Raw genomic sequence first — 7,523 nt, forward strand, 5'->3', positions numbered from 1 at the left:
CCCCCGGGCAGGCTGCTCGGCGTCCCTGCCCGAGGAGAGCAACGCGCGGTTCTGCTAAGGGCACGCTCCTGCCGTTCTCCGCAGAGAGATCAAGCAGGAGCCTGCGGACCGGTTTTAGAAAGAAGCTCATAAATCTATCAGCAATAAGGCCAGAAACAACCACTGCGATAATCTTTCTGATCTCTTGCCTGTATTAAATGTGGTTTGCACTAGAGTGGACCTTTTCGGGGAGAAAAACCCGCTATTCTTGACTTAAAAGTTCCAGAGGTGGAAGGATATTCTTCCATACAGCCTGATGAGATTTTTAGGGGCAAATGTCCTTCTTCACAAAACCTGCACCACAACTGAGGTCTGAAATCGCCTCATTTCAGCTTCAGTCTTTATTATAATGCTTTTAATTAATTGGGAGAGCCCTCTTCAGCGAATTTCTAGCACCCACAAGGATATATACAGATGATAGAGTAACCTCTTCACTATCTGTTTGATAAGCTAAAAAGACTGCTCCCCTGGAAGTTTCCCCTGTAGTTGTCAGCCCTGTTGTCATTCTCATGGTTCTTCTCTGGTCCCTTTCCTGTCAAACTGTGGACACCAGCGCTATCTTGCTGAACTGTGGTCTCACCGATACCATTAAAAAGATAGAAAACATCCAATAGCTAATTCTGTTGACCCATCAGCTGGCCTCAAAAAGAGTTCAGGAAATTTACCCTAAAGAAACCAGGCTTTCACATCATTATATTTTTAACATTCCAAAAACCATCCTAAAAAAAAGTAGATAAAGAAGAATGCAAAGCAGAGCAAATGGAAGGATTGCATTTCTAATAAAAATACAAAATCCACTGGTGCATGATATTCTCAATTCTAGTGCAGAAAGTCATCAGCAGGTGGCCAGCTCTTCAGAAATACAGCTTTCCTAACTCAGCTGATTTTTAGAGATTAAATTTCAGAATGTCTCGGGGCATCTGTGTGTAGGAACCTCTGCAGAAACTAGAGTTCACTGTAAGAGGCACATCGTCTCAGAACAGATCTCTTTTGTTATAATCTATCTTAGTCTATGTAAAGTTGAATACCTATATCTATTTTTTTGTTTACAGTAAAACTTATTTTGTTAATTTAGCATCTGGAAAATGCTAGCTTGCCTCTCACTGCTGCTGCTTGCTGCGTTTGATGCTTTTTGGGCATTCTTTTCAGCAGAGTAAATGCAAAAGTGGTATTTGCAACACCAGTAATCCTTGTACTGTTGTCCTCTCAGACATGTATCTGTATCATTAAGATGTGTATCTATATCACTGTAGGTTATTTCTAGTGCAATTCTGCATCATCCTACATATTAAGGCCTACAAAGGAAGTGAAGCTATTCCAGATCTACATTTCTGGGTTTCCATGGTGCCTATTTTGTCTACAAAGCAGCATGAAGGACTTAGATTCGTCTGATTAATATGACATTTCTTTTATTGTTTTTTCTGTCACTCAATGCCAGACTAAACTCCTGACTTCTTTGGTCATTTGAAACAGTTTTGTATGTGTGTATGTACATGCGCTAGTTTTATCAAGCACTGCATTAGCTACCCAAACCCATCTTGTGTCATTTGCAAAACATCTCCTGAATGATCCCAGTGCTTTCTTCTAGATCATTAACAAAGGTAAAACTATTATAACAGAGCCAGGATTTAACAAAATTAACTGTACAGGGTGAGGACACCAATAAAATATGACAATTTCCACTATGATGCGCTTATTTTTAAATACATTAAAAACATGTGGCTTACTGATTTTGACCAGTGCCAAGGAGGATTTTGTACAGATATTTTTCAGGGAATCACCAGTGAATGGGACATTTCTGGAAGGTGCTGTACAAACCAACACCAGGCTGGGAACTGCTCTGAGCTCCCACCGATTTAGAGGTTGATGGGAAACCCCTGCAGGTAGGGTCCTTACACAGGCCCTAGACAGAAATGAACGCGGTGGTTTGGTAACAACAGAGACACCAAGTGATCTGAATTACTTAATACATTCAGTCAATTTGAATAAAACATACTTTATTAAAGGCAGTGCAAAAGTATTCAGGCAGAAGCAAGGCAGGCCAAACCCAGAACGGGAGATGAAGAGGAAGTGGAGTTTTTCTCAAAAACGCCCAGTAATTTGGAAAAGCTCTGGAGTCATAATGGGTTTATAACGTAGTGCAGCTTCTCAGCGTGGCGTTCCTGCAAGAAGAGATCTTGGGGCCACAGCATGAGACAAAGGGTAATAATAGCTGAATGCCTCACAGGAGGCATTCCCCCAGGAGCAGTTGGTGTTTTAAGACGGGGGCAGAAAAAATGGTGAGGCTTCAGAAAAGAGCCGTAAAACGAATCTGAGAGCTGGACAAAAGGCCTTGGTTTGAGAATAGGACAGAAGGTTGTTTGAAGTCATTTAACCAATAAGAAGACTGAGAGGTGTCTTGATCATGTTTATCCAAATGTGACTACAATTTCTGGAAGCATCCTATCTGTTTTAGAACTAACTGATGTGGGTGCTACAGCACAGTGTGCCAGACAGTTTGTGAAGCCTAAGTAAGTAAAGCATTGGTTAAATACATAGCCAGAGTTTCAGGCTGTACCCTGCTAGTTTTACTCAATCTAAGTAGTTCAAAATATGTTCTCATAGGCTGTGGTCGTACCTCTGACCACAGTGCATATAAACCCTGTAAGAGTCAGGAGAAATATAACAGGCACTAAAAAACTCTTTTCTCTAGCTGAGAAACTTCAGCAGCAGGTTAGGTAAATTCAGATTAAGATATCATATAAATACAACACAGCAAGAATGTTAACAGTGGCTTTTATAGTTGACCAAAGTTTGTCTTTGGATCAAGCCTGCATGACTTTTTGTAAGGGGTGCCCTAAATGTTGTTGATTATTTAGTTTGGGTTAAAGCTCTGTAGAAGGTCAGACAAGAAAATGGACCCTACATGCCATATGCTCAAGGCCATTTTTAATGGATCATCTTTGATACGAGGAGAGGCTGAGACAGCTGAAGCTCCAGCTTGGAAAAGGGAAAGCTCAATGGGGGGTCTTTTGGTGTATATAAATACCTGATGAGATGGAATGAAGAAAGGGGAGCCAGACTCTTCTCAGTAGTGCTCATTGACAGGACAAGACGAAATGTGCACAAATGAGAACACAAAGAATTCCATCTAAACACAAGAAAACACCTTTCTTTTTTTTTTTTTCTTACTGTAATAGTGGTCAAACAATGTGGTAGGTTGCCCAGAGAGGTTGAGGAGTCTCCACCTGTGGAGATATTAAAAACCTGACTGGACAGCTTCCTAGATAACCTGTTTCAGCTGCTGCGGCTTGAGTAGGGGAATTGGATTAGATGATCTCAAGAGATCCCTTCCAGCCTAAATACCTCTGTGATTCTGTCATCATAGCACCGCCTCTGTTATACAGAGATTACATTGTCTTTGGCTCTTGACATGTATGAAGTGCTTTTCTGGACCAAATTTGTTAATCATTTTGGTTGAAGAACCAGAATAACATTACCTAGACTAAAACACTGTATCTCCATAGGCTAGCTCCTCCTCAGCTCCTCAGGAAGTTGGGAAACATCTCCTGATGGCGGAAAGGATGTGAATTTCTTGCTGCTGTAATTTGAGACTCTTTTGGGCAATTAGGGTTTCTCACACGTCTGCAGCCTGGAACCAGGACCTCTAGCAGGGATGAAGCACAGGAAGGATAGTGGAGGAAAGAACAGTTTTGAAAAGGACCCTGCCTGCTGCCTTCAATACAACACAGCCAAATGGTGAGTGCATCCTGGCCAGGGCCCTGGTGACATCTTCACTAGTGCTTGTCACTCTGCAAAGGGAAAATGGCACTCTAGAAGGTAACAGAGGTAGCTGCAGAACACGCAGGCACACTCTACTCAGTAGTGACCCAAATTTGGCCCTCACTTCACTTCCTCACTAATGGCTGTGGTACCTCAGAGAAAGACCCGACAACTTTGGTTATCTCCTGAAGTTTGGACTGTGCCCTGTAATCAGTTTCCTCAAAGGCAGGAAGGGCCAAAGCCTGCAAACTGTTCTGGAGTGACTGAAGCTGGGGCTGCCTTCACATGGAGCCCAGATCAGACCCACAGGATTGTCACTGTCCCTTGAGACATTCTACCCATATCTTCAGGCTGATCTATTTTTCCAAGCTGGCTCTTTCATTTTGATGCCCTAGTCTGTACCCAGACAATCTGCCCTCTCATGCCAGTGGAGCCATGCGTGGAAGTAAGGATCCTTGCCACCTATATTGCAATTCACTTGAAATGTGGAGAGGAGGGGCACCAGAGTTTTTGTGATTTTTATTTTTTTTTTTTAATTGCAAAAGCTTATGGACTGAAATGTTTTGACTCCCAAAGCTGGAGCGAGAACCAAGAATATACAGAGAAGCATATCCTCCCTTTCACAAAAGCAAGTTTTCACGCAGAAAATGTGAGAGAATTAATGAATCATATAAAAAATAGAATAGATGAATCATACAATAAATCAATACAAATAAAAGCAGATTAATGAGCAGATATTTTAAAATTATATCATTATTGAATAAAACATTCAGTGGATGCAGTGAGAAGATTCTAACCTTTGCGTTAGATACCACTAACAGGTGGCCAGCCTACACGGGAAGAAATTTTATCTAACTCAAATCTGAGAAGATTGTGAACCATTTGCTGACGAGAACTTGTATATGACCATGAATTTGATATAGGCAAAGCACTGTCTTACCGAAGAGATCTTTTGATGTTTTTTTCAGAAATATAAATCTAATGTGTTCTGCACAAGACAAGCACACATCTCTCCTGTTGTTCCACTCCCTATTTAGCATGGCTTTAGCCTATCTAATATCAAGGAGAGGTCTACGTCTTTCAAAGGTCTGTTACATTTTAAGTTTTTTCTCTATATTCCTAGCTAGGACTCTTTAAAATGCTTTTTCAGCTATTCTTTTTAACACCTAAATGTAGCAACACCAGTTTGGAAATGTCCGTGGCAGAGTGGGTCCGTTTGTGCGTTCTGCGATGCCCTTGCTGGGTGGAATTTCGCAAGCTGTGCCGGTTGGGCAGCAAACAGGAGAACATCAAAGCAATATCTCTAAAATACTTTCCAGACCAGCTTTCCCTGTGAGTTTCTCCTCAGCCTTCCATTCATCCTCTCCCATGCATGTGCTTGTGCAGTGTTGAAGTCCCTATGGACTCTACCAACTTTGGCTGCTGTTGGCTCTCACACCAAGGCAAAGCCTTCGCAGAAAAGTAGGGCCAATTACCTGGTACTTCTGAACTGGATAAGATTTAGCAATGCAGTCTAGGAGAGAAGGGAAGGGAAGGGAAAAGAAGGTGAACTCTCCCACTAGTAGTCCCAGACTCCTGCACAAATCCAGCCTTTTTGTAGTTTTCCTCGATTTCAATAATTCTGTTGTTAAATTACTGGATTCCTAGGAACGACCAGAATTTAGCAGCAGTCGGGACTGGAAGTTGAAGGAACTGTAATAAGCCCTGGTCACAGATAGAGAAATGTAAAACCTAAGGGAAAAGGCTTAATTCTTTCTGCTCCTACTCATATTGCCAGGATGCCATCTTCCTTTTTTACGGTGTGAGGTCCTATTCCCTCCCCAAAAAGGCATCATGTGAGTCAGCATGTTTCATGGGAAGAGATCCTGAGTTTGTAGATGCAGAGTTGAGCCACTGGTTTTACACCACAGCTCTGTCTCACTGCACACTGTTTAAGACATACCCAAGAACGCTGCAACCCTCAGGCTCTTGGGGTGCATCCTGGGCTGGATTAGGCAATGTGTTACCAGCAGGTCGAGAGAGGTGATCCTTCCTCGCTACTTAGCACTAGTAAGGCCACACCTGGAGTAGTGAGTCCAGTTCTGGGTTCCTGAGCAGAAAAGAAATGTGGATATACTGGAATGGATCTGGAAAAGTCCATGAAGATGATTAAGATACTGGAGCATCTCTCATATGAGAAGAGAGTAAGGGAGCTGGGACTTGTTCAACCTCGAGACGAGAAGGCTCGAGGGGGTAATCTTATCAATGTGTATAAATACCTGATGGGAAGGTGAAAAAAAGACACAGCCAGAGTCTTCTCAGTGATACTGAGTGACAAGACAAGAGGCAGTGGACATGGATCAAAACACAGAATTTCTATTTAAACATACGAAAAAATTTTTTTTCTGTGAAGGTGATCCAGCAGTGGAACAAGTTGCCCAGAGCAGTTGCGGAGTCTCCATCCTTGGAGATATTCAAAACCAGACTGGACACAGTCCTGAGCAACTTGCTCTAGTTAACCTTGCTCTGTGCAGAAGGTTGCACTAGGTGATCTTCAGAGGTGCTTTCTAATCTTGACCATCCTGTGACTCTGTCGTTTTGGTTCTATGACCTTGCTCTGAAGCCAGGAGGTGCTCCTAGACCTGGAGTGCCTGTGTTAAGAGCAGGGCGAGACAGTCAGGGGGAGAGTGCTGCCACAGGTGCCTTAAAATGCTGCCTTGTAGCTGGCTGGGAGGACTGAAAAAAGCATTATCTGAAATGGGTCTGAAGCAGCTGGCTGTAGCTCAAAATGCCATTGATGTCCAAGCTTCCTTCCTGCCTAAGTTTCTTGGCTGCACAGATGAGTGACTTTGGGTCAGAAATGTCAGCAGGCATGTGAGGTAATAAGCGCCCTTTGGCTTGCTCGGAGCACACTGCCTCTGCCTAGTGACCCCTTTTTTGTCATGGGCCAGCTGTGCCTCTGCCGAAGGGGCACGTCTGCCTCTGCTGCTACCTGAAGGATTTTCTTCAGTAAGTAGTAGGGGTGGGTTTCTGCATAGAGAGACATGGTCTTGTGCAGTAGGCTAAAGGAGAGAAAGAGGAGTGGGTCACACTTGATAATTTGGGACTCTGTTAATGTTTGGTTGTTGCCTAAAACCTTGGAGAGTAGAATAAGAAGAGGTCTGGAAGGCCAAGCTTTAATACAGACACAGAGAGGTGGTCCAGGTCTCTGAAATGGGCGGCTCCAAGGATTATAATTAGAGAGAGAACAAGCATCTGTCTGGAGGCCAGAAAGGATTAGAGGGCTGAGGAGGGTTCCCTTCAATGCAGGGACCTTTTATATGAGGAGGGGCTTTTTATATGAGGAGGCCCAGAGGTGTACTCTATAAAAGCACAAGCTCAACTCTAGCACAGCTGCGGGAGTGCTCCCTCAGTAAGTTTGGCGATAACACCAAGTCTGGTGGGAGTGTTGATCTGCTCGAGGGCAGGAAGGCTCTGCAGAGGGATCTGGACAGGCTGGATCAACGGGCCGAGGTCAACTGTATGAGGTTTAATAAGGCCAAGTGCCGGGTCCTGCACTTTGGTCACAAAAACCCCATGCAGCACTACAGACTTGGGGAGGAGTAGCTGGAGAGCTGCCTGGTAGAAAAGGACCTGGGGGTGCTGGTTGACAGCTGGCGGAACATGAGCCGGCAGTGTGCCCAGGTGGCCAAGAAAGTCAACAGCACCCTGGCCTGTATCAGCAATAGTGGGGCCAGCCGGAG

At 43.8% G+C, this 7,523-nt stretch overlaps 1 protein-coding gene across 1 annotated transcript in view; it reads left to right on the plus strand.

The window, feature by feature from the left end:
• Window positions 1-7,523, plus strand: part of SBK2 (SH3 domain binding kinase family, member 2) — a 10,624-nt gene that overhangs the window by 433 nt on the left and 2,668 nt on the right. The gene's annotated exons all lie outside the window — the stretch shown is intronic.

The sequence above is a fragment of the Phaethon lepturus genome, unplaced genomic scaffold (genome assembly GCF_000687285.1).
Source record: "Phaethon lepturus isolate BGI_N335 unplaced genomic scaffold, ASM68728v1 scaffold20753, whole genome shotgun sequence".
Taxonomy (NCBI): domain Eukaryota; kingdom Metazoa; phylum Chordata; class Aves; order Phaethontiformes; family Phaethontidae; genus Phaethon; species Phaethon lepturus.